At 36.0% G+C, this 25,354-nt stretch overlaps 1 long non-coding RNA gene across 1 annotated transcript in view; it reads right to left on the reverse strand.

Annotated features, from left to right (window-relative positions):
• LOC112933645 (uncharacterized) overlaps positions 1–25,354 on the reverse strand; it is a 401,082-nt gene that overhangs the window by 17,195 nt on the left and 358,533 nt on the right. Inside the window, exon 6 of the long non-coding RNA XR_003237709.2 lies at positions 13,813–13,891. This is a non-coding gene — a long non-coding RNA (uncharacterized lncRNA). The remainder of the gene's footprint in view (positions 1–13,812; positions 13,892–25,354) is intronic.

Raw genomic sequence — 25,354 nt, forward strand, 5'->3', positions numbered from 1 at the left:
ATTCACAAAGACCGAGGGAGTAAGAGTGTACTGGGGGGAAGCTGGTGGTGGGTTAGAGACTAACACACAATTGTGTATGAGGCCCAAAGTAAGAGACTGCAGCAGAGTGTCTATAGAAATTGGTCATTAAGAACTGTGACTGATAGAGAAGCAGTGAAAGTAGCTGTAGGCACATCTGTAGGCAAGGAAATAAATGGATGACTCAGAGAAATCTACATAAATCTCAATAGAGTAGAATTCTTGAGGAATGGCTAAAAAGCAATAATGAAAGCACGTTCAATAGCATAAGGAATTGGAGAAATGTTGGGAACCTCCAACTACTACAGACTCAGATCTATTCCTGAGCCCTCAATAATACGAGTTCAGGATTCTCATATGGTTATGCAAAGTGGGTTTTGAATTAGGAAAGTAGAGAGCATGTGTCTCAAAGAAAACTAAATTGGATTGATCAAATTAAAGGAATGTGACATGTCATTAACTCTAAAGGAGATGGTCATATATTAGGTTCACAAATGTAACACATTAGTACTCTTATTTGCAAAGGAAATGCAGCTTTCTTACTTCTTTTTAATTAATCTAATCATCATCTTGCTGTCCCATGTAGCCACACAGGCAGTCAATTGTAGAAGATGAGTAGGAAAGAAGCTTCCATTTACAAATGAATGGTATCTCAAAGTCCTCACATTTACACAGTTTAGTGTACTTGGATCTCTAGTTTGAGATTATGGAGAGAGAAAGGTCCCATGTGATCTCATGGTAGCAGAGAATAGGTCTTCAATTTACTTGTCTTCCTCTCTCAAGGGGTAGCTACACTGATTTGGTCCATAGATCAATGTCCACTGGTTAGCAACTAGTTCTGTCTGGCGATTTGGTTAACAGGCTAGATTTTGGTCAGGCAATCTTTTTTTTTTGGTCGGGCAATCTTAACACTCTGAGTCTGGCCTTAGACCAGCCTACCTAATCACTAAGAAGGAGTCCCCTTAGTCAAAAGAGCATTAAAAGCACTGTTAGGTGAACCTAAAATCTGTTCTTGAAATTAGGATTCCAGAAACTCCCATGTGCTCTAATACTTACCTGAAACCAATGCATTGTCTTTGAAGACTCACATTGACACTATTTGAACCTTCAAAAAAAACAAACTTTGAGTAACTGAAGCACAAGATCTATACTTAAGAACAAGTTTAGACCAAGTGGAAAACTGGTGAAATGGATCCAGAAGCCTTGATACAAAGTCTTCAGCTTTGGAAATATTTTATCTAAGTAAAATGAATCAGATCCAAACAAAAAGGCAGAGGTAGGCAAATTTGCTCTCTCTGCTTGAGCTGAGACATTCACCTCTTGTCTTCAGACATCTGTACTCCTGGGCTCCAGGCTTTGACATATACCAGAATTTACACCATCAGCTGCCACCACTTTCCCCATGTCCCCCATTCCTCAACCTCTATCCATTTTGGGCCTTTGGACTTGGACTTCCATCACTGGCATTCCTGGTTCTCTAACTTGGAAATAACAGATTGTAGGACTTCTTGATCTCTATAACCATGTGAGCCAATTCCTACAATAAATCAGTCTTTCGACAGAGAGAGAGAACCCTAATACAATAGTATCGGGATCCCTGGGTGGCGAAGCGGTTTAGCGCCTGCCTTTGGCCCAGGGCGTGATCCTGGAGACCCGGGATCGAATCCCACGTCGCGCTCCTGGTGCATGGAGCCTGCTTCTCCCTCTGCCTATGTCTCTGCCTCTCTCTCTCTCTCTGTGTGACTATCATAAATAAATAAAAAAAAAAATTCTAATACAATAGTATCATTCATATTTTCTCTTTTCTTATTGTGATTATTTTTGCTTAATTACTAAAATTACTGAGAAAGTTGTGTTAAAATCTCCAAATCTGATTGTAGATTAGTCTTTATTTCCCTTTTTATATATTAGTTATTACAACATGTATGTCAAAACTCCAGTTTTAGGCATATGCACATTTAAATTAATTCTCCTGATCTAATCAACCTTGTGATTAATGTTATATAGCTATTCAGCTTTATTATGAATAGTATTTGCATGGTATATAATTTTTCATCCTTTTTACTTTTAAGTTCTGTGTGCGTCTTTTGGAGAGAGCATATAGTTGGGTCTTGCTGCTTTATACAGATTGATAGTTTGCTTTTAATTAGAAAACTTAGTTCATTTACACTTAATGTAACTATTGATGTCATTAGTTCTAGATCTGCCATTTTGTGTCATTTTTTCTCATATTATTCTTTTGTTGTTATTATTACTGCTTATCAATTTCTTTTTTTCCTGCCTTCTTTTGAGTTAATGAATTATTTTTAGTGTTCCACTTTTATTTATTTGCTTTTCAGTATTTCATATTTTTTGAGTGGTTGCTCTAGGAATTATGATGTCTATCTTCAAGTAATTACAAACTATATAGAGTCAATAAAAAACTACTTCATATAAGATATATGGGAAACAATGTAGTACAATTATCACCCTATATTCTCTGTGCCTATATACATATATATATGCACAGATATATGCTTTGTAGATATGTATATTTGTACATATACACACAAAAAAAATCTCCAAAGTTGTTTTAATTTTTACTTTATATGATCACAAACCTTTTAAAGTAGTTGTACTCCACCAAGGGCAATTTGCCTCCCAGGAGACATTTCACAATATCTAGAGACATTTTTTATTTTCACAACTGTGAAAGAAGTGCTGCTGACAACCGGTGGATAGAATCCAAGGATGCTGCTAAAACTTTACAGTGCACAGGACAGTCCCTCAAAACCATTGCAAAATATCTAGAGTGCTGAGGCAATGAAGTTTAAACATATAGGCCTTACTTCAGTCACTTAGGGTTTCAGCTAATTAAGGACATTTCTTTACCATATTCAAAGTTCCTCTAAATTCAGCCTTTATATTCAAACCTGATGCATTAAGCTCCCTAAACTCATGCTAGGTACCTATTAGCTGATGACCAATCACTAAGTTCGTTGAGCAAACTAATCATGTTGTGTGGTTCCACATGAGGAATTTAAAGACAATAGGAAAGAAACCGAGAGTTCCAAATAAGAGTTTTCCCTACCATTTGTGTTCTTTTTCCTCTTTCTCTCTGGTGTGCAAATACTATCTAGTAATCATTGTTTGGGTTATCTTCATTTGAAAGGAGTAGAAGATGAAGGCCATTTTTAAAAATATAGCAAATTCTGTTTACATATTAAATAAATCCTAACAATTTAAGCCATTTTGAACAAAATTATTGTACATTTCTCTTTTTTTAAAATTTCTTAAACTACAGTGTGTGGTTTCTTTTTTCAAATAATCTCTTTCAGTTTTATTAGACACACTGATAAAATGATAATAAAGTCAAGTTTGTCTAAGAGCACAGGATTTCAAGCTAGACCTAGGCTGAATCTAGATTTATCACATCCTAAATTCATAATACTGTTCCCCCAACCCTCCAAGCCCATGTTATTATCATTTTTTTTAAATCTGTAAAATGGAGATAATGCCTATATCACAAGATGGCTAAGAAACACCTTGGACCTAGTAGAGCAAAAAAATTTAGATAGTCTAAGGCTTTATTCCATCTTGGAAAACTGGTTTGTTGGCACACTGACTTGGCCCTTGTGCGTAAAGAATTATCCCTGGTGAATTGGAGTCGGCTGAGCTATCTACTATGGGCGACTGCACTCATGCCTCTGTGGACACAGGTCAGCACTACTGAGATAAGATCCAGATGCACTGTCACAGATCACTCATTCCAATCAAGCCTACAGAAAGCAAGGGGAATGGGGAAGCGTTGCCACCGAAATCTTTCACCATCTTCCCAGGGAAATGGAATGAAGAGGCTGAATAAGCTGCAAACTGCAGCAAGTCAACTCTTTATCCACATGTCACAGAAGTCTGCAGCTTGCAGACTTTCTGATTTGCCCTTGGAAGGCCTGGGTTCCTGGGCATTCTGAAGTCCATAAAAGAACAAAGACTTTAGATCCAGACAGTAGGCCTTCTATTTTACAAGACAGCCTCAAAATTGACAGAAATATTAAAGTCACTTTCATACCAGCCTCAAAAGTTGACTAGAGGGGCCTTCTCTAGTCCTGGGAGAACCATAAAATCAAAACACACTTGCACACACACGTACACACACACACACACACACACACACACACACTGTCCCTTTCTCACAAGCAAATGGCCTATCTTCCACCACGTACACTGACCGCCACAGCTGCCTTCCCGACAGGGTATTCAATCACACACATGTCTTCTGTTTGAAGACTGTTTCCACCTCCAGTCAGGCAGGTTGTTTTCAGCACATCTGACAAAATAGGCCAGATCTGCACAGCAACATTTGAGAGGAAGTGCAACAAAAGACATCCAGCTGTGCTGAATTAAAAGGTCTTCATTCATCACCTTCCATCAGTCAAAAAGCAAAAGGAGGCTGACGTTATTTGTAAGAAATTTAAGGGTGTTATTATTCACCTGTAATTAAAAAGAATGGTTTGATTTGGCTTACAGCCTGGAGGAGAATGAATGCTTTTATTTTGCCAGGTTATGAATTTTTCCAAGTACTGAATAGGCTCTGAGAATGAGGCAATGAGATGGAGGGGAACTTCTTAAGGTTGAATTTTCCTCAACCTGTATTCACTTGCTTTTTTTTCTTATTTTTTTTTAATACAGTGTTTCTTTACCTTTGCTCTTCTGCTTTGGAGTTCCCAGAGAATAGAAATCAAGTGGATTTTGAGTCCATCAACATAAGAAAGTTCATGTAAAAGGTTTTAGATATCCCAAGAAGCTGAAATCTGTGGAAATTTATTACAGATGGACAAAGTTGCATTTCCCAGATATACTACATATTTGGGAAAGGTATAGAAATATGGCTTTCTGTGGTCTATACTGAAAAAGTACACACAGTAAGAAAACTAGAAATACTTTTAAGATGTATTATACATCCAAAGTTCTGCAGGATGGATATAGGGATTTGCCAAGCAGGATTTTTAATAGATTCTTCTTCAACCATGCTTTTTATTCCAGGAAGAGTTTAAGGCTATTTGAAGACACACAAGTACAATGTTAAATTATTAATTGGATGAGAAAAAAATACAGAACAAAAGGAAACGCAAAGTAAGAAATATGAGATGAAGCTAAGACTGAAGTATATAATCCAAATAAATGTGTAGCAAGTTCCTATGTAAACTGCATATGCAGCCCTGAATTTCCCATCAGCAGGGCAAAGAGAGATCTAACATCCGTTATGTAGTCTGTAATGTGCACAAAAACAGGAGAGGCACATGTATTTTTCAGGTATGTTAGCTAGCATGGTCTGACAGTCCTAGGTTTTGGGAGGGAGGGTGAGGAGAAGTTCCCAAAATTACATGCTGGGGAAGGTAAACATTTTCAGTAACAATCATAAGTTTTTGTATCTTCAGAGTATTCATGGTTTAATTCTGATATCAATAAGTCGAAAAACAAAATTTTCTTCAAGATTGTCAAAATCGTTGTTGGAGGTTAATAGAGAGTAGGTGCCCCGAAGGCAGGCCTTGATCAGCATGAGTAGCACATGAGAACAATATTGGGCCAGGCCTGGGAGCCCAGCAATTTGGGGCTTCACTGTATCCCACCACACTGAGCAGTGTACACTGTGTTGCTGGAAAGGAAAGGATAGGGCCGGTGAAATTAAAACTGCTTGGATGCCCTATATAATATTTGGTATTTTGAAAACACTTTACACTTGCCAGTAAGTAAATCCAGATGGAATTCAAATAAGTTTAGCCAATATTATTATCCTGGCTTGCTGATGTGGAGAGTCAGGTCTGATTGATTTGCCCAAGGACTTTCAATTCCTAAGGAGCCACCATACAGCTTTTTACCACTTCCTGAATATCCAGTGGGCCAAAGAGAGTCCTGGAAGAAAACAGAGACTTTCACATTTCCTGTTCTTGGCTCAACCCAGCAGGTCACAAAAGCCTCTAAACAAAGGAAAAATGTCCATCCTTATAACTTGGCTGGTTCCTTTCCCAGTACTTTCTTACAAAGCAACCCACAGTCAGTTTTTTCAGACCTACTGCCTAATTTCTGTTGGGCTATTTTTTATTTTTTATTAGTCTCAGGTTATTTTCCTGAACAGTTATGAAAAACAACTTTTCCCAACTTACTTATAAGAAAGAAAGCTATCTGGACTCCAGATAGCTGGAACCCATAATAGAATATACACGATTTAAAGTTTGCATTGATGCATTCTCATTTCTAAGCAAAACCAAAATTACTGTTAAAAATCTCTGCTATTTCCAGGATGGACATTATACATTTATTCACTGGGGTAAATTTCCCAAATTTTCCTTAAGAGAAAAATCACCTCATTTGGGCTGTTTAAAAAAAAGACACACAAAAAAACAGACAAACCAAAACCAACAAAAAAAGCGAATTCCTCAGCCCCACTAAGATTTGCTGAGTCAGAAAATTTCAGAAGGCTGTATGGGAAATTACAACATCAAAGACTGTGGAATCTCATGAAGCCTCAATTCTCACTTCTGCCACTTAGTGGCTGTGTGACCTTGGTCAAGTAGCTTATCCTCTCTGTACCTCTAAGTTCTTCATAGTGAAATGTGAAATGTGAACCTGTCCCTTGAGAAACCCCCAATTTAAAGGCAGTTTAGTAAAAAAGGATTCGGCAAATGAAATCTAAGAGGGGCCAACGATAGTCTTCGGATCAGTCTATTTCCAAAAAACGGGGTGATCTTTAAAAAAATTGCCTACCTTCTTCCGAGTCCCAGCATTGTGAGAATGAGAATATAATTTTGAAAACAAAGATGCATTCTCAGGCTTCATTTATATATCTAGAAGGATGTGACCATCAATTTTAATCACGCCAAAATTTTAGTACAATTTAGGAAGAAATTATAAATAAGCTCCTCTAGCATTCTATACTATCTGTGCTTCAAATATTTTCAATCTTAAATATAAACATTAACCGAGCGATGGTGAGACTTTATGAAATGTTTTAAGTAGCTCATTTCTAAATAGCTTACCAAATTACAAAAAAAGACATTTGTTTTTTTACAAAAAGAATAATCTACTTGCATGAGTGGCAAAATTATCTTAAGTTTAAAACCCTTCACAGAAAGGACATGCTTAAGAAGACACAGGCAGGGTCTTGATCTTGACTAATCAGTGGAAACATTGGGAAAATATATCAAAATTAAAAATAGAGCCAGAATACATAAATAATGACTACATTTCTTAACTACTTCACTAAAACTGGGTGCTGACAGGCCAGATGGCACAGGTCATTAGTGCCTTTTGGCTTTGGTGTCTCTGCTAACGAAACTCAGGACTGGAAACTCCGGACTGGAATAGCACCACTATTGTTAGGGCCACTCAAAGCAGAATAGACTAAAAGGCCCTCCTGCAGCTGAGGAACAATGACTTAAAATTCTTTTGTTATTCTGCAATGCTTCAAAATTCGTTAAATCTTGTCCTCTGTCACCCCTAAGGCACTTTGGGGACTTAATTAAGTTATTGTTTGCAGACGTGAGATAAATTCAGTCACATCACAAAAGAAACAATTTGGTTCCAAATGTTATACACACCTCCCTCTCAACAGTAATTCAAGATTCAAGACCTATATGGAAACAGTAATATAATTGTGGGTCTCTTTCTAAATAAAAGGGCCAGAATAATAATATTAAAAACAAAAACAAAACCAGGAACGTATAAGCTGCTAATTTTATTATGCAACTTGTTCACTAAACTCTGATGATTTTTTTAAGTGTAAATACAGTTGATGCTTGCACATATTTGTTGGCAAAATATCAGACACTTTAGGTGGAAGAGAGTGAAGTACTAAAGATAAAGGGCATTTCTGTTCCTGTCTTCAGGAAGCCCTAATGCCAAGCCCTGATCCCTTGGGTATCCTCCAGAACCTCTGGAGGTCAAGATTGTGCTGCTAGGAAAAACACTAAAAAGCTCTAAAATGAAATAAATAAATAAATAAATAAATAAATAAATAAATAAATAAATAAAAATAAAAAGCTCTAAAATGGATTAAATCCCTAAATGATTATAAGGCTTCTGTTCCTTTTATTGTGTTCTTCATAAAATCTACCCCTCTTATTTGAGAGACGTCACTATTTCTGTCTTGAAAAATTTCATGCCATGGTTAGAGCTTTTATAATGAACAAATCTAGAGCAATGTGGGACTTTGTAGTATGAAGTGATTCTTGGGTCACTACGGGTCTCATGAATCCCAGATTATTCCTTCCCTGTTCTCTCTCTTGGCTCCAAAGTCAGGTCAAAGCCAACAGTAAATAATGTCTCCTACCTATATCTGGCACCAGGAGTCTCCTGCTAATTTAGCTGGAAAACATAGCCAACACAGCCAATGGTGGCTAAGCTCCTGGCAGTCTGGGCATGGAAAATTTTTAGGTAGCACATGTCTGCTCATGATCTATATCTATATATATATCTATATATATAAAATTGTATATATATCTATATATCACTTGAAACCGAGTCTATATCTTAGCTAAAGCTATATTGTCCCTACACGGGTTTCTCATGCTACCCCAGACTTCTTAGCTAATGTTTTCCTGTACTGAAGCTCTTAAGACCCATCTGTGTTTGCATAGTCTTGTGCCTTTACTGAGTGCTACTCCTTTGCTTAAGGCCCACCACCCCTATGGAAATTGATACTTACCTATATAAAGTGTACCTTACCAAAGCTGCAATGGCCTTTCATGGTGAAGTTTTCACAGAGCTGAAGCCTAAATCTTAAAGCCTTGGAAACCCAGCCACACCCCAAAACATACGCCATGGCACAGTATCCAGATTGAAGGTATACAGAGTCTCCTAGTAAAATGCAAGGCTTAAAGTCCTGACTCGACCCCAGGTCTCTCCATATGTATTTTTATCTACAAACTATATGCTTTGTCTTCTGTTTCACAGCATTCCTAACGAATGAATCAAATATGCCAAGATGAGAGTGAAAGTGGTGTAACAAAAAAGCATCTTCTCATCTCTCTAGGGTTTGTACCCATTGTGAATAAGACACAAGAGTCAGCAGGTGAAGACCCAAACTCTTATCTTATGAATGTTAAGCTGCAGAAAGTTACTTGATGGGCAGACCTAGCTTCCAATTTGGCCGCTTAGGTCTTGAAAAATTACCCAAAGGAAATGTTGAATTTGCAGAGCAAACACACTTCCCCAGGTCATTTCCTCTCTCTAGACCTGATGGAGAAAGAAAGAGAAACAAGAGACCACCCCCACCATCATTTGCAAGAATCTAATAGATCAGCGCCATCTCACTGAGAAGCAATGTTCAAAGGCAGATGCCCAACATGCAGGCAACCCCCTTTGACCTTCCTGGGAGGAAAAATGGTTAGCTGGGGAACTAGGAGCTAGGAGTGTTATACAAATGAACATCACTCCAGTTGGATAGAACATTAGGCATCAGAGTGAACTATTTCTGCCCAAATACTTAAGACCTATAAAAAAGTATTTCTTTACTTACAACAATTAGACACTCAGTTTTGTAATCTATTCTATATCTGCATTTTCCAGAGCTCCTAAGATGCTTAAATCTAAGTGTATTTGCTCAATTATAATAGTTTCTCCTCTATATTTATTTGTACTTAAATATAAAGAATGCATCGAATAAAACAAATTCGGAATCCTTTATTTTATAAAATTTAAGCCTTCCACATTTCAAGGAGTTATAAGACTTGTTCTACTCTGGGTCACCAATCAAATGTCATTTACCATGATGGCACATTACAAGACAACCCTTCAGAAACATGGGTGTTTTGTCAATACAAATATAGTTTACTGATTTTCCAAAAATATTGTTGATAAGTCCTAGAAGTAAACAGGTGCATACCTTTTTTGAAAGTCAGACCTTCTGTTTGATTAATGAGGGCTACAGATGAAGGGGAAGTCAGGGTGATCAATAGTTACAAATTAAAAGTGAAATCAGTTTCAAAAGTGTTTTCTGATGTGACATATAAATTAAGTTTCTTTGGAGAGGATGAGAAAACAAAGATTAATTCAAAATAGAAAACTCTTTTGTCACAGGTCAGGTTGTTTACACACCATTAAGCTCATCCTTTTTTTAGAATGGCTCAAAAATATTTGACTAAAATCAGTGATAAAAATAAGGGGAGTGAAAAAGTCTTGAAATAAGTCTTGAAATAAGTATATTTTATTTAAGTCCTTTGTATTGATCAAATGTCAGTGTGGATAGCAATATTTAGTCTTTATAAAGTTCTTCACAGTTTGATCCTCTGACACGACAGTTTTCTTCATTTCCTGACCAACGGCATTGTATGGCCAACAGCTGGTGCCTTTAACCCAGCAGATGTTTTTGTGGCTCAGTTGTATTCATCATACAGGCAGAGTCCAGGATTTTGTTTTCCTTCACACCCTTCTCCCACATGCAGAAACTTCCTTCAGAAGACAAAGGGAGTGTGCATAAAAACACACCACAGGGTGTGGATGAGTTTAATAAACACAGTCTCCGGTGTATAAAGAGCCTAACTCTTTCCTAGTACAGTAGGATTACACAACAGCCACTGAAGTAATTTGCAAATGGTTCCTATAAGACCAAAACCCACAGCCAAAGGAATCACATAATCATAGAATATTGAACTTGGATGGGACCGGTGCAGTGTGTGTCAAAACCCAGTAATATATGGGTGCTTAAATTTATTTAAGCTCATACTCCCCTCCCCCATGTTAACTTAAACTAATTTTGTTATAATATTACTTAAATATGTGCAACCATAAATCAAAGAATAAACTTGTCATACCTCTAGCTTCTTCACCTGATTGGGCCAGATACTACTAGATATAGGTGTCTGTGTAGTAAGTGAGTTGTAATCATCTTTCAGGGTGAAAATCATGCCAAAGTATCAGCATGTGTTTGTGTAGTTTCACTTCCACCTTTTACTGGCTGTGTTATTCCAAACAGGTCACTCGTTCAACCCGTGCCTCATCTATAACAATAGAATCCATCTTATGGGTTATAAAATTAAGCAAAATAATAAAACTGTAACACTGCATACTGTATAGTTACTACTAAGTAAATGGCCATGATCATTTGTTTTCAAAACCATATAGCCACCGAAATTCAAAGTTTATTTAATTTACTGTAATGCATGATAGGAATTTTTTTGTGAAAGCACATGTAGTGCAAGTGGGTTCATGGGCCATTTTTTGAATAGAATGTTATTAAAAACTTCAAGAATATGTTCACTAGTTCAGAATAACTGGACAATATATATAATTAACTGCCAGTTAACAATTTTTTAAAATTTAATAAAGTGACACTCTAAAGTTGTCTTGTCACTGCAAGCAAGGTAAGTTAATATATTTTAGAAATCTGCATTAAATGCATTGTTTAGTTTAACCATTTCTCAAATGGAGAAATAAATTACATACTGCTGGTATTAGCTTTAGAATGAGGGAAGATCCAAAATCTTTGATGGATTTTTCATTTAGATTTTGGTAGCATGAAATTCTCAACCAGGTCAATATCTGAGACATTGTAAAATCACAAAGAAGTTAGGAAGTTTGGATTCCTTTCCAGAGTTCTTTGTTTTCTGTGAAATACTGAAATGTCTTCACATCACAAAGGGAAATAACAATTTGACAGATATGTCCCAAAATAATCAGGTTGGCATTTATGGGGTGAAGAAAACTCTCGTAACCATCACAAAAGTGATAACTAAATCATTTAAAATTATACTTATTTCTGTGTCTAATAGTTTCACCTGCTTAAATTTATTATGTATGAAAAGAAATCATTTATTCATCTCATATAGACATAACAACAGTATGTCTGTAAAAAATATATTTCAGAGGACAGAATTTTTTCAATTCTTTGTGTGGGATCCTTTTTTTAAGATTTTATTTATTTATTTGAGAGAGAGAAAGAAAGAGGGACAGCAAGAGAGAACATGAGCAGGATGAGGGGCAGAGGGGGAAGCAGACTCCTCCCTGAACAGGGAGCCAGATGCAGGACTCAATCCCAGGATTCCTGGATCATGACCTGAGCCAAAGGCAGATACCCAACCAACTGCACCCAGTTGCTCCATTTGTACGGGAATTTTAAAACCAATTTGAAAGCTAGTATGAATATAACGCTTTTCCTGCATTCAGATATACAAAGCATCTAAAACATTTTCAGAAGTTTCCATCATTTCAGTAAGTTGTATTATAATTTTCAGATTTATAACTAGATGTTTTTAATTAACAACTATATGCATATAGGATTCTCACATCAAAGATTTTCAATAAAATCTTTCCCTAGTTACTTATATATATTAATTACATCTTGAAAGCATTTTCTATATTATTAATCACTGATATTTACATGATTTTTCTAAGCACCAACTAAGAAAACAAAAAGACCACCTCCCCCCACCCCCCAAAGAAACCCAAAAACCTATATTCAGGGAGGAAATTGCAATGAACAAAAGATGAATTAGGAAATAGACCTTTGAAAAAGAATTTTTTAGGCTGGTGGAACTGACATGTATAATATGGGCTATTAACTAGATGTATTTAGTTAAATTTGAACTACTCAAACAAGAATCAGAGGAAGTAGAGCTTATATTGTAGGAATCCTCCTATGGCATATATCTCCTTAAAAATAACAATATGTTTCATTTTGTAGACTTCTCTCTCTTTCACATACAATACCACTTAGACTTTACTGTGTAACAAACCACCACACAACTTTGTGTTTTCAGGCAACAACATTTATTTAGCCCCAGTATCAGTTGGCCAGCAGTGTGGGCTGTGTTCATACAGCCTGATGTCCTTCTGGTGTGGTCCTAGCTGACTGTTGTTAGCTAAACTCCTTCAAGGATCTTGGCTGGAACAGCGGGATCAACTGGAGCCTCTTGCTACATCGTATCTTATCCTCTAGCAGGCCAGCCTGCTTGTGCTCATCCTGCAATTTTAATGTGAATGAAAAAGATCTCTCATGTGAAAATGCTTTCTAAGCTTCTATTTGCTGCTGTTCCACTGATCAAAGCTGGTCTCAAGGCCTGTTTACATTTAATAGAGGAAAGCAAAGCTCCACTTCCTATTGGGAATAATAGTATTATTCCTATTTTGCTATTTGCCACACCTGCAATATTTCTTTACACATGTCTTTTTGAGTTAATGCCTAAATGTCTAGAAAATTCATGCATTTTTCTCTTCCGGGACATTCCTTAGAGTTAGCTATGATTACTTTTCCATTAGATTACTGCAGTGACCATCTAGATGGACTCCCCTCAGTCATGCCTACTGCCTTACAAGAAAGCAACCAAGCAATCTTTTTAAAATATAGATATTATTTGAATAAGAATATCAAATTAGCCCTGGAAAATGTTTTCTTTATGTTAGGATAAAACCCCAAGTCCTTACTAGGCCTATTAGGTCCTCTATGGTGTAGTTCACACACGTTAAGTATATGTGACCTCCCAAGAGAGTGACTAAAAACATGTACGATGACAGGAGAGCTTTGTTAATATTAAAATACACCATTATACTAATGAAGTGATGAATTTTGAGTAATTATTTTGTTTTCAATACAACTTGATTACAAGCACATATAACTTAATTTTTAATAATTGGTGTGTTTATCAACTGGCCAGCAAAATCCCCGATAATTTAACAATCTATGTTCATAAGTAGAATGACCTGGACTAAACTGAAAGCTTCTCTCAATAAAGAAAGTTTCGGTTGAGGTTTGAATAACGGGACCAAAATGAATTGGGGAAAGGGGATGAATATTTCCATCAGTTGTAATTTTACACTTACTTGGATGATTTCTTAATTGTTGAAAGCTGAGATCACATCTGTTTTTCTCCCTGGTGCCTATCAAAGGACTGGTTTAGACCTAATAAGAAATTTGAAGACAAGATTAACTTTCAGATATCTGAGCAACGATTAAATTGTAGACTTATGTGAAGATCAATATTTCAGAGTCATACTTTGCTACTGTCTGAAACCAATATTTTGAAAACACATAACCTATATTTTTGAGCTTTATATCAGGAATGAGGGAATTCAGGTTCTAGAACTAATTCAGCCATTACCCATCTTTTTAAACATTCTTGGTCTCAGTCTTCTCATCAATAAAGTGAGAAAGAATGTGGACATGGTACCTGTCTTTTCCAATTTTTTAATTATGTGATATGATTCTGAGACTTGAAATAAGCAGAAAATTTTAGCATAAGGATAACCTTCTTTCAGAAGTGAATGCATTATACATTTATTTATCTGAATTTGCTTTAAATTTGTAATGTGTCTTCAATTTAAGTACCCAGGGGATATAATTATATATAAAAATTAAATTGCTCAAAATGTTAAATGTAGAGACTTTTTAAAAACCCAGGAAAATAAAAAATGAAGCAAAGAAGAATAAACATATAATATGCAAACAATAGAATGAAATTAAATAGCCATCTCCTCATCGCAACTAATAGAGTAACTGTCCTAAATTTGTGGAGTACTGAAATGCCTCACATTGAGAAACATGCTGAATTTCCTAAAATTTTAACACATGGGACCTGCTTATGAAGCATCTGGAAAATCCCAAAATCAAAACATGCACTTAAGCAGGACAATTTCAAAAGAGTATAACCCAGAGGCTATGTCCCCCAAGCTGAGTGTGGCAGGAAATAGTTGGGCCCCCACATGTCAGGACAAAATTTCTGCAGCACTTCTCAATAGGACATTTAAAAAGAGAAAAGCAAATAGGCAACACAGCAGTAGGTATTTTTTTAATATATTTCAGATTTTATTCAAACAAAAACAACATATGGGATTCTGAAGTAATTCACAATTCATTATAATGAACCAAATAAGAGATTTTGAACCTCTTGATACCCAAAGTAATAGATTGTGTTTTCATGATTTTGTGAGGCTTCTGAAGTAAATTCTAGTTTACTGAGGAATGTACTTGACCTAGGGCATCAGAAAAACAAAGTTCAAGCTCAGCTCTTTCATGTGACCTTAATCTCTCAATTTGCAATGTAAATGAAAATAGATGGCAAAAGAATAGCCTATGGCGGCTAATTGTCTGGTTTTTAATCCCAACTCCTCCTCAGGAAAAAAAAAAATGTATTGAATAACTGTATTTGATAAATGAAGTGACATGTATTTTGTAAGGTAACCACTAAAGAATAGAAAGTTATAAATTCCAACTAGAAGATGGGAAAAAATGCAGTCACAGAAATAACACAATCACAAAGAAAGCAGAAAAAAATATATACAACAAATTGTACAAACAGCACAAAAATGTTGGTAGAATTTAACCCAAAATAGATCAGTAATTATACTAAATATAAATGAGCCATATGTTACAATTAAAAGGCAAAGATAAAATAGATTAAAATGCAAAAACCAAATAAATACTTTTTTAAAAGATGCATATTAAAAATAGGAACACAGAAAGTTTAAAATTTTAAAGTTTTAAATAGATATATCTTATAAATGTTAACCTCCCTCAAAAATGGATTTTTAGTTATAGCAATATTAAAAAAAAGAGATGTTACAGCAAAAAGCATTATTATATTTCAACAGGGCCATGTCACAATGAAAAAAAAAAATGTAATACACCACAGATCATCAAGAGGTTCTAGAATCTTTAAGCTTTTATGTATTTAATTTTAAAAATTGAAAAAATTAGAAGAACAAGAATACAAATTATCAGAGAGTGGGAGATTTTAACAAAATTTTCTTTATAAAGATATAATAAAAAGGAAAAACAAAACAAAACAAAAAGGATATGGAAAACTTGAATAGCTTTATTTAAAAATTGACCTAGTAGATTTTTCCAGGCTATTTCAGTCAACAACCATAGAATGTACATTCTTTTACAACATGCACATTTATAAAAACTGACCATATCCTGAGCTAAAAAGTATGTTCAATAAATTTCAAAGAAATTAAATCACACAAGCCATTTTCTCTGACTAGAAATTGATGGGGAAAGAAACCAAACCAACATAGAAACATCCCTAAAGTTTGGGAATCAGATGATACATTTCCTTTTTGAGTCATTCTAAAACTCATATTAAAATTAGAAAATGTTTAGAACTGAAATATGAGCCAACCTTAGGGATGCACCTAAAGCAGGAGTTAAATAAAAATGGATAGCTGGGGATCCCTGGGTGGCGCAGCGGTTTGGCGCCTGCCTTTGGCCCAGGGCGCGATCCTGGAGACCCGGGATCGAGTCCCATATCGGGCTCCCGGTGCGTGGAGCCTGCTTCTCCCTCTGCCTGTGTCTCTGCCTCTCTCTCTCTCTCTGTGACTATCATAAATAAATAAAAATTAAAAAAAAAAAAATGGATAGCTTAGCATAGCACATGTTTAAAAAAAAGTAGTAGAGGGATCCCTGGGTGGCATAGCAGTTCAGCGCCTGCCTTTGGCCCAGGGCCCGATCCTGGAGACCCGGGATCGAGTCCCACGTCGGGCTCCTGGTGCATGGAGCCTGCTTCTCCCTCTGCCTGTGTCTCTGCCTCTCTCTCTCTCTGTGTGACTATCATAAAAAAAAAAAAAAAAGGTAGTAGAATGAAAATTAATGAATTATTGTCATGTCAATTTCATGTCAGTGAAATAGGAAGAGGCTAGTATAACAAATGCAAAGAAAAAAAAAAGAAGAAGGAAGGAAGGAAGGATAATGAAGTAAAAAACAAAAGTTAATGAAATAACAAATAAGCATGTCATAGAGTCAACAAAGCTGAAAGTTGGTTTTTAAAAATAACATACAATAGCCAAATTCTTGAAAGACTAATCAAGTAAAACAAGAGAAGACAAAAAATAATCAATATCAGTAATATAAAAGTGGACATCATTATTACTTATGTACATATTAAAAAGATAAGATAATATTATGAACAAATTTATTTCCAAAAAATGGAAAATTTCAACAAAAGAAAATAATCCTCCCAAAATGTAACTTACCCAAATGGACTCATGAAGAAATAGAAAACCAGGACAGTCTATTCTAAAAATAGTCACAAATCTTCCCATCAAGAAAATTTCACGTCTGGATGGCTTCTACAACACGTTCCGTGAAGCTTACAAAGATTGACTAATTCCAATAATACACAAATACTTCCAGAGAATAAAAACAAAAGGAACACTACTCAAATTATTTTATGAAGTTAGTATAAGCTTGGTAACAGCTCTGAGAAGGAAATTAGCAGAAAATCACTGGCTGTATTTCTAAGGAACATTGATGTAAAAAACTAAGCCAATAAAAGTAATAGAAAAATATATTAAAGCAATAATTAGCAACTTGAGTGTCTTCCAGGAATGCTAGCTTGTTGGCACATTAGAAAATCAATTATTATAATTCACCATATCAAAATATTAAGTGGAAAATATTACATAATCACATCAGTAAATGCAGAAAACATATCGGATAATATGTAACATCTACTTTTAGAAAATTTCCTGATATAATAATGATATTTGTCAGACACTCAAAGTAATATATTCTAATGAGGAAAAATTGAAATATTGCCTTTGTGATCAGAAAAGGGATTTAAGCATATGTGTACATCCTATCTAACCTTTTGTATATTTCATAATAAATGTTGAAAAAAATCCCAGCCCTCATGGAAAATATTTGCAAGAAATAAAACAGATAAATGAATATTGACTAGAATTTATAAATGGCTCTGGCAAGTAAATAAGAAAAACATAATCAATAGAAAAATAAGCAAACAATATGAACATATGACACAAGATAGGTAAAAATGAATAGTTAAAAAGTCCTACATATTATTAACTTCACCATAATCAAAGAAATTCCAGTTAATATAAGGATAACCTAGCATTCTATTTCCATCAAATAGGAAAAAATATCTAAAACTTTTATTTTCTAAATTAAAAAGAAAAAAATGATCTATAGGAAACATGACAAAAGGTTAATAGCTTCTGAATCCTGGAGATGTCTGTGGATACTTTTGTCTTTTGCCTTATTATCTGGGTGGGAAATGATTCCTAGTCAAAATTTTAAAACTGTTTTAATATAACTACAAAACATTTTGTATTTGAGATCAGAGACTTAACCTTGAATCTAGGTTCACTAGCTGTGTGGCTTTTGAAAATTTTATACCCTTTCTAAAGCTCCATTTTTTCATTTATTAAACAGGAAATATATTAATCATTGTATACGATTATTTGTAAGGACTAAAAAGACGAAAATAGGAACAGTGGAAGTCTTAAAGAATGTCAAAAAAGTGTACTTCTACAAATGTTTTCCTTTCTTTTCCAAGAGAAATTGAATTATTGAAAGCAGATTATTTTGCACATTATCTTAATTTTCATCATCCCATTTCTTCATCTATAAGATGAAATGATAACACTTCATGCACCTGCTCCAGGCAGCCATGTGAAGCTAATATGAGAGCTCCCACTGGCTACCACTTCACTTAGAGTGGAAGCAGGTCTTCACAGTGGTTGAGAAGGTACTTCCTGAGCCATCCACTCCTTCACACCCCTCTGTTACCTTTCCAAACTCTCTTCATCTCTTCTCACTTGACCCCAGCCACACTAGCCTTCTGGCTACCCTTGAATTTCCAGGCAAGTGCCTACTTAAAAACTTTGCATTGCTGTTTCCTCTGTCTAAAACACTCTTCTCAAAATATCCATAAGGCCAAACGTCTCACCTCTTTCAAAGTCTTTGCTCAAATGCCTGCTTTTACTTTCCCCATGATGTACCGCATGTACCTAGAATAGTTCCTGGCACATGGTAGGCACTCAATAAATACTTGCTGAAAAAATGAATGTGTATGAAAAGCTCCCCCTTTGGGAAAATATATGAGTTTTGGAGTTTTAAGTGAACTTTTGTTGCCCAAAAAGCAACTGGGCAATAACTTCATAATTTATGGAATTGCAGATATTTTTGAAATAAAAATGCAAAAATATTCACAGAAATAGTTCCTAAAAATAAACAATATTGACATTTATAGTCCTTTAATTTAACTCCAAAAAATTAAATAAAACTTGTGAACCAAGACAAACTTTTCCTTAAGGGACTGTGACTACATCAGTGAGTAGTACTGTTTCAGAACTCCAGGCTATCAAGAATAGAGGAAGGTGGTTCAGGATATGTATAATTGATGATGTAAATGTGTCTAGTGCTAAATTCTCAAAAAAAAACAAAAACAAAAACAAAAACAAAAACAACAACAACAAAAAACCTGCCCTTGGTGTCCCAGAATAAATGGTATCTGATAAGTTCAAGATTAGTAAGTCATGAGTAATTGATACCATTATATGGTATTTCCAGAATATTCTCTAGATAATTGCTGTAATAAATACATTAGATTTGTGTCCTATAACCACCCAGTGGAAAAAATAGACTCACAAAAATAGACTCACAAAATGTGCCAGACTGTTGCTCCTTTTTCATTTGTTTGCTTGACTATAAGTATATATATATTTCATGTCAAATTACATTCTGAAATGTAAGTATAAAAAATAAATTTAAATAAGACAATCGACTCTAATTTTAAAGAAGGGCTTGAATCTCATCCCAAGTTTGGAAAAGTGGGAACAAAGCTGGCAGTGATTACTTAGTCATACCACTTGCAGTGTGGCAGTGAGTGGCCAAGTCCTCCCAGCACATGTGTGGCCACTCAGGCACTGCTCTGCTGTACTCTGCCTTAAGATTCTGCAAAAAGTCCAAGCATCTTGATCTTATTCATTTATTCTGTTTCTAACAGCTGTAAGAATTAGAGATGCCCTGATGGTTGAATCAGAACATTTCCCAGTTAACAAAGCAAACAATGGTGTAGCAATTCAACTAGAAAAGTTTTTGGTCTGAAGTATGTTCTTTTCTAGTTCAAGCATCTGAGAAAGGTGCTGATACTACAGAGTTGAGGGAAACCATAAGCCAGTAGGACCTTTAGAAAGAACTGACATATCAACTAACATCTCTCTAAGGGCTCTAATACAGGTAGGGTTTTTCACTATACACTTCTCTGTAAAAAATTAACCGTGGTTTTCATGAACTTCGGAATGGAGTATGTCACTCACTAAGTGATGTAGGGGGAAAAAAGGAAATAAAATATGTTTTATTTACCAGTAGTATATTTAGAATCTGGTTTGAGAGAAAGAACAGGAGCATTTAGATGTTTTAAAATACAACATCTGAGGAATGGTTTCTAAATGAATCTAGAAGTATTCAACAGAGAGACACCTAAATGGACTATATTATTTTATGGAGAAACTAAATTGGAAAGGAGGTAGAGACAAGAAAGATATTCCATGCTAAGGTGTGGATTAAGGGGCAGAGATAGGATAGGCAGGCCGGGATCTGACTGATATAAGGGGCTGGTGCCATGAGAATAAGAATCATGTACTTTTAGCCTTTAAAGAATTGTAGCATCCTGCCCGGAGTTGTTTTATTTATATTGTATATACACGTATATACTAATTTTAGTGATTCTTTCTAACTATATACTGACCTTATCTTCCCTATTTCTAGCCAAAGATCTGATTAGCAACATCCAGGCCCAGATTCCCATCAAGCCCTTTAAACCATAATCACAGCCTCAGAATAAAAAATATCAATGCTTTCTATTAATCATGGGGCCCAGCATAGCACTCTTATTTTCCCCTCATAAAATAGAAAACAAATGTTCACTAAACAATGAATTTGATCTAACCAGCTTAAAAAGGAATGGAGCGAAAGGCATCCCAGTGTGGTTTCTGGAGCCAGACTCCCTAGGTTCAGAACACTGGCTCTCTCACTTCCTGGAGGCCTTCCACTCCAGGAAAAGTCTATGCACCTCAATGTCTTCATCTGTAAATGGAGATAATAATGATACCTCAAAGCATGATTTTGAGGATTAATTTAGTTAATACTTCTAAAGCATTTTGAATAAGGCCCTACCTATATAAGTGCTCATACTACCACTATTAATAACATTAGCTTTATTACTGACTGAGCTGAGAAAATAGTCATGTGGCTTATACAGAAAAACACAAATCTCATACCATAGGAACATTTTTAGTATTTAAGATTTATGATGTTAGTTTTGTTTGCCAGAGTAATTACTTTAAAATTAATCTTCAGCATACAGCAACAAATAGCTAGAATTTAGGGAGACCTTCAGGTCACTAAAAAGCCAAAAATACTCCCAAACTGTAGGTAGTCCATTAGGAGGACTGGGACTCTGGTCCTTGTCATATACATCGGGTCAATATAGAGGATAGAATGTTCTCAGAGGTTGTATGAATTCCTAAGACCATTAGGTACTTTGCAATTTGAAAATATTCTTTTCACTGTACTTACAACTTTGGGAATAAAAAAAAAATAGAAGAGAGGGAGCAGGAAGATGATGTCAGAGTAGGAGGACCCTAGGCTCACCTCATCCCATGAACACAACTATGTAACTATCAAATCATCCTAAATACCTCAGAAATTGACCCAAATACTGGTAGAGCAAAATCCATAACTAAAGGAAGAGAAGAAGTCACATTGAAGAATGTAGGGAATGTGGAGAAATAGTTAAGGGCAGAAACAGATCACAGTTGCTGTGGAGGAAAGGAAATCTGTGGTTGCAGAGAGGGTGAGAGAAACAGGACTACAGAGGGGAACACATAAGGAGAATATTTCCGCAAAGCCACTGGCTTGGAAAGTGAAAGGGGCTGAATTGTGTTTGTCCTTGCAACCAGTGGGCCTTAATGCCTGGAGTTTTAAGGTCAGCAGGCTTGGCTCAGGGAGAGCCCAGAGACATTGGGGCTGTTCCTAGAGAGAAGGCAAGGCAAACAACCTGAGGCAGACAGTGTGGAAACAGTGATCTGAAGAACAGCTGGGGCACACAGACGGAGATTATTCACTCTTCTCAGAGCACATTCCTGAGAGGCAGTATTCACAGAGATACCTTTCCAGGAACAATAGAGCTGGCAGGTGCCATTTCCTGCTTCTGTCCTCAGCACAAACGCAGAGCCACCTGCAGGAAGCAGTACAGCACTAACACTGGCTGCCTAACTTGCTTACACCAAGGTCAGCTCCCCTACCCCCCTCCAACTACACACAACGTGCTTTAGTGGGACTTCCCCTCTCTGTCAAGCTGGCCTTGGCCCCAGTGCAGTGGACCCCCTCCTCCAGAAGACCAGCACACCCCCCACTCCCTCATACATATGACACATCTCCCAATGAGAGAGTTCTGCACGGCTTCAGATCTTATGGAAGTGATATTAGGTCTTATTTCATAAGCAGACCAGAGCATATCTCAGCTGCAGATTTTTCCCATTGAGAACTTAGAATATGTCATGCCACTCTCATTGGGCTTGTGAAGTTTCTGTTGAAAAATCTCCAGCTAGCCTAATGGGTTTTCCCTTGTAGGTTAATGACTCTTTTTTTTTTTTTTTTTAAGTCTTGCAGCTTTTAATATTTTTCTTATCACTGTATTTTGCAAATTTAATACACTATGGCTTGGTGTGGGCCTGAGATTATTGATTTTTATGGGAGTTCTCTGTTCTGTGCCTTCTGGATCTAGATATCTCTTTCCTTCCCCAGATTAGGCAAGTTTTCAGCTATTATCTCTCCTTTTTTTTAAAGATTTTATTTATTTATTCATAAAGACAGACAGAGAGAGAGAGAGAGAGAGAGAGAGAAGCAGAGACACAAGCAGAGGGAGAAGCAGGCTCCATGCAGGAAGCCTTATGTGGGACTTGATCCCGGGACTCCAGGATCATACCCTGGTCCAAAGGCAGGCACTAAACCACTGAACCACCCAGGGATCCCTCAGCTATTATTTCTTGAAGTAAATTTTCTGCCCTCTTTTTTTCTCTTCTTCTAGGACACTTATAACACTGAGTATTATTATATTTGATGAAGTCACTGAATTCCCTAAGTCTATTCTTCTGTTGCATGATTCTTCTTTATTTCTTTCTTTTTTTTCTTCTTTATTTCTTTTGTTCAGCTTCATTGCTTTCTCTTACTTTGTCTTCTAGATCATTAATTCATTCCTCTCCTTCCAGCCTCCTGTTCATTGCATCAAGTGTGTTTCTAATCTTGCTTTACAAAAATGAGAGAAAGAAAGATAGGAAACACAAAAACAGTAAAAATGAATATTTCTGTAAACATCAGTCAAGGAATTTATAGGATATAATAACATATACCTAAAATGTGGAGAGAAGAATGGATTCAAACTTAAAAGATCATCAACTTAATATAGATTGCTATTGGCAGGAGAGATTAAGTGAGAATTTAAGAATAACCATATATCAAAACCACTAATCAACCTGCAAATAATAAAAACAAAGAAACCCAAATATATGAGTAAATAAATCAGTAAAACAAGAAAGACAAAAAAGAATCAGAGAATATCTCCAGAAGCAACCATAAATTAAGCAAAAAAAAAAAAAAAAAAAAAAAAAAACTGGAAATAAATTCATATCTATCAGTAATAACTTTGAATGTAAATAGACTAAACACCCCAATCATAAGACGTATGGTGACACAATGGATAAAATGACAAGACTCATCTATATGCTGCCTACTAGAGACTCATTTTAGACCTAAAAACACCTGCAGATTGAAAGTAAGAGAAGAAACATTTATCGTGCAATGAATATACAAACGGCTCTCAGACACATGAAAAGATGCTCAACATCACTCAACATCAGGGAAATGCAAATCAAAACTGCAATGAGACAATGAGATACCACCTTACACTGGTCTAAATGGCTAAAATCAATAGTACAAGAAATAAGAGGTGTTAGCAAGGATGTGGAGAAAGGAGAGCCCTTTTGCACTATTGGAGGGAATCCAAAGTGCTGCAGCCACTCTCGAAAACAGTATTGAAATTCCTCAAAAAGTTAAAAATAAAAGTACTTAAGAACCAGCAACTGCACTATTAGGTATTTACCCAAAGAATACAAAAAACACTAATTCAAAAGGATACATTCACTCTGATGTTTATGGCAGCGTTATCTACAACTGCCAAATTATGGAAGCAGCTCAAGTGTCCATCAACTGATGAATGGATGAAGAAGATGTGGTATGTATATACATTATGGAACGTTAATCAGCCATTAAAAGAGTGAAATCTTGCCATTTGCAAGGACATGAATGGAGTTAGAGTATTAGGCTAAGCAAAATAAGTTGGAGAAAGACAGATAATATATGATCTTACTCATACATGGAATTTAAGAAACAAAACAAATGAGCAAAGGGGGAAAAAGAGAGAGAGAGAGAGGAAAACCAAGAAACAGACTCTTACGGTAGAGAACAAAATGATAGTTACCAAAAGGGAAGCGGGTAGGAGGATGCATTAAATAGGTGATGGGGATTAAGGAGTGCACCTGTCATGCTGAGCACTGGGTGATGTATGGAATACTGAATCACTATAGCGTACACCTGAAACTAATATAACACTGTATGTTAACTAATTGGAATTAAAACAAAAAGTTAAAAAAAAAATTAGAGGGGACTTTTTCTGACTTTCCAAACTAAATGTCCACTGAAAGGTGGAAAAGACGTATTTCCAAAGCATTTTTTCATTCAGATGTACACATCATAAGTGCTTATAGCTACAGAGTTAAGTGTCATGCACAGGTTGTGAAGAGACTGCTATTTTCCACCAAATACCTGTGATTTTCTTCCCCATGTGCTGTTGTCACTGAGAAGCAGCTCTCTAGTAAGGAACTACATTTTCCAACACCTTTTATCTTGGTGGACTCCTGAGACTCAGTTTCGGTGAGTAATAAGTGAGCCAAAGTGATATATTTTTTTTTTTTTAACATTTCTGTCATGAGATTTTCCACTCTCTCTTCTCTTGCCTGCAGGCTGGATTTGAGGCTAAGAATAGTCACAGATGCCAAGTATTTCCTAAGCCTGGTCTCTACATGCTGCAGGGAGGAGAGCCCGTGCTGCCACTTAGACCTGATATGAGTGGGAAATAAATTTCTATTATGTTAAGCCACAAAGAATCTGGGCTTTCTTTGTTTCAGTAGCTAGCATTACATTGGTAATAAAGGGGTATAAATTAGAGACTAGCCCTTGCCCAGTAGCACTGATGGCCAAGCCACAAGGCAAAACTCAACATTTGACCACAGACTTCAACAATAAACATGTAGATGTCTCATTAGACAGCACGATGAGAGAGTATCAGACTACCAGGAAAAATTACGAAGAAATCCAACTTCCAAAGTGACCCAAACTCTTCCAAAGTGACCCAAAGCTACAAATCTTGCAAGAAGCTACTGCATGTTCACAAATTAAGCTTTTTCCAGACCAATGAGGTTCAGATAACCCTTGAAGAAACATCCAAATGTCTGGGTGCTTATTTAAAAACAAAATAAATCTCTAATCCTTTTGAGGCCTTTA

This window comes from Vulpes vulpes, chromosome 4 (assembly GCF_048418805.1).
Source record: "Vulpes vulpes isolate BD-2025 chromosome 4, VulVul3, whole genome shotgun sequence".
Taxonomy (NCBI): Eukaryota; Metazoa; Chordata; class Mammalia; order Carnivora; family Canidae; genus Vulpes; species Vulpes vulpes.